The following is a 2,695-nucleotide window of genomic DNA, read 5'->3' as shown; positions in this document are numbered from 1 at the left end:
TGATATATTAAAATCATCTTTCCAGTTTGAATTTCAATGTTGCATTGGGTCAACAATTTTGTGAGAAACATCTTCACCCTTAAATAAAGATTTTCTTAATTCCTTACCTGTGTGCTAATTAGATATCACCTTGTTTTCACATTAAACAGACTTCCACATGAGAAAGCAGCAAGGATGCAGTGGCGTTAATGTTTCCTGGTGTCAACTTGTATTATTTCAGTAGACATTGAAATGAGGATGCATCTTGCTGCCTTTCCAATGAAGCAAGTTTAATTTAGTAATAGGTGAAAAACCATCCTTACAAAGGTGTTAATCAGAGACTTGGCTTTGTGGACACTTTTCAGAGAACAAATTTGTTAGCATAAAAATAAAGCCAGAAAATGAAGAGCTGTTTAATCACTCGATTGGATTTTTCTGCCAGCATATTTTTTTTCTCTGCAACCCACTGCTAAATTGTGCTTCCTAGCTGTTTTTTATAAAATCACTGAATCAAATCTAACTCTGATTACATCAGAGAAGGCCATGTACCCTACACCATAAGAGGAGGTTTGAAATTTTGACTTGTCTCCTTAAATATCACCAAAATCTGATCACAAGGTTAATTACATCCCTGGGTGGGATTGAACCACCAACCTTTTGGTTAATAGCCAAACACACTAACCGATTGCGCCACAGAGACACTTTGCAAAAGTCCATACTGACAAAGGCTAATAAGCATTCATCTAAAACGTTTCCTAGAAAAACTTTAAAAAGTCAATAATCTGGAGAGTTTTTGTAAGATGTTTCTTCCATCAACCAACGAAGAAACACATTGGTACTTTCCCATGATGAGTGAGTGCTTCAGGATCTCTTGCACTTACATGTGCAGCAGAGTACTGCAATGGAAGCATGCTGGGCCCATAACCCAGAGGTAGGCAGATTGAAACTATCCTCTGCTATATGCATTTTTTTTTGTTAATTAAAGTAATCCAAAACTGGGATTGATATTGTGTCTCTTTTATTTTTACTTAAAGTACAATAACTTTTACCATTTTAATTTGTTTTAATAGTATATTGACAGTATTGTTTTCTTTCAAAAATCCACTTCATTTTCTTTACCCTATTATTAAAATGGTAATTGACAAAAACAAACTACATTGTCACCAGAAGAGCAATACAAAATGTACAAGAGATATATTAAAATCATCTTTCCAGCTTGAATTTCAATGTTGCATTGGGTCAACAATTTTGTGAGAAACATCTTCACCCTTAAATAAAGATTTTCTTAATTCCTTACCTGTGTGCTAATTAGATATCACCTTGTTTTCACATTAAACAGACTTCCACATGAGAAAGCAGCAAGGATGCAGTGGCGTTAATGTTTCCTGGTGTCAACTTGTATTATTTCAGTAGACATTGAAATGAGGATGCATCTTGCTGCCTTTCCAATGAATCAAGTTTAATTTAGTAATAGGTGAAAAACCATCCTTACAAAGGTGTTAATCAGAGACTTGGCTTTGTGGACACTTTTCAGAGAACAAATTTGTTAGCATAAAAATAAAGCCAGAAAATGAAGAGCTGTTTAATCACTCGATTGGATTTTTCTGCCAGCATATTTTTTTTCTCTGCAACCCACTGCTAAATTGTGCTTCCTAGCTGTTTTTTATAAAATCACTGAATCAAATCTAACTCTGATTACATCAGAGAAGGCCATGTACCCTACACCATAAGAGGAGGTTTGAAATTTTGACTTGTCTCCTTAAATATCACCAAAATCTGATCACAAGGTTAATTACATCCCAGGGTGGGATTGAACCACCAACCTTTTGGTTAATAGCCAAACACACTAACCGATTGCGCCACAGAGACACTTTGCAAAAGTCCATACTGACAAAGGCTAATAAGCATTCATCTAAAACGTTTCCTAGAAAAACTTTAAAAAGTCAATAATCTGGAGAGTTTTTGTAAGATGTTTCTTCCATCAACCAACGAAGAAACACATTGGTACTTTCCCATGATGAGTGAGTGCTTCAGGATCTCTTGCACTTACATGTGCAGCAGAGTACTGCAATGGAAGCATGCTGGGCCCATAACCCAGAGGTAGGCAGATTGAAACTATCCTCTGCTATATGCATTTTTTTTGTTAATTAAAGTAATCCAAAACTGGGATTGATATTGTGTCTCTTTTATTTTTACTTAAAGTACAATAACTTTTACCATTTTAATTTGTTTTAATAGTATATTGACAGTATTGTTTTCTTTCAAAAATCCACTTCATTTTCTTTACCCTATTATTAAAATGGTAATTGACAAAAACAAACTACATTGTCACCAGAAGAGCAATACAAAATGTACAAGTGATATATTAAAATCATCTTTCCAGCTTGAATTTCAATGATGCATTGGGTCAACAATTTTGTGAGAAACATCTTCACCCTTAAATAAAGATTTTCTTAATTCCTTACCTGTGTGCTAATTAGATATCACCTTGTTTTCACATTAAACAGACTTCCACATGAGAAAGTAGCAAGGATGCAGTGGCGTTAATGTTTCCTGGTGTCAACCTGTATTATTTCAGTAGACATTGAAATGAGGATACATCTTGCTGCCTTTCCAATGAAGCAAGTTTAATTTAGTAATAGGTGAAAAACCATCCCTACAAAGGTGTTAATCAGAGACTTGGCTTTGTGGACACTTTTCAGAGAACAAATTTGTT

At 34.7% G+C, this 2,695-nt stretch overlaps 1 non-coding gene across 1 annotated transcript; it reads right to left on the bottom strand.

Moving 5' to 3' along the window:
• Positions 1-605: 605 nt before the first annotated feature.
• On the bottom strand, positions 606-679 carry TRNAN-AUU (transfer RNA asparagine (anticodon AUU)). The gene has a single exon. It is a non-coding gene; the product is annotated as a tRNA-Asn (tRNA).
• Positions 680-2,695: the final 2,016 nt, after the last annotated feature.

Source organism: Pseudophryne corroboree, unplaced genomic scaffold, assembly GCF_028390025.1.
Source record: "Pseudophryne corroboree isolate aPseCor3 unplaced genomic scaffold, aPseCor3.hap2 scaffold_775, whole genome shotgun sequence".
Taxonomy (NCBI): Eukaryota; Metazoa; Chordata; class Amphibia; order Anura; family Myobatrachidae; genus Pseudophryne; species Pseudophryne corroboree.
This window is presented reverse-complemented; position numbering and strand designations above follow the sequence as displayed.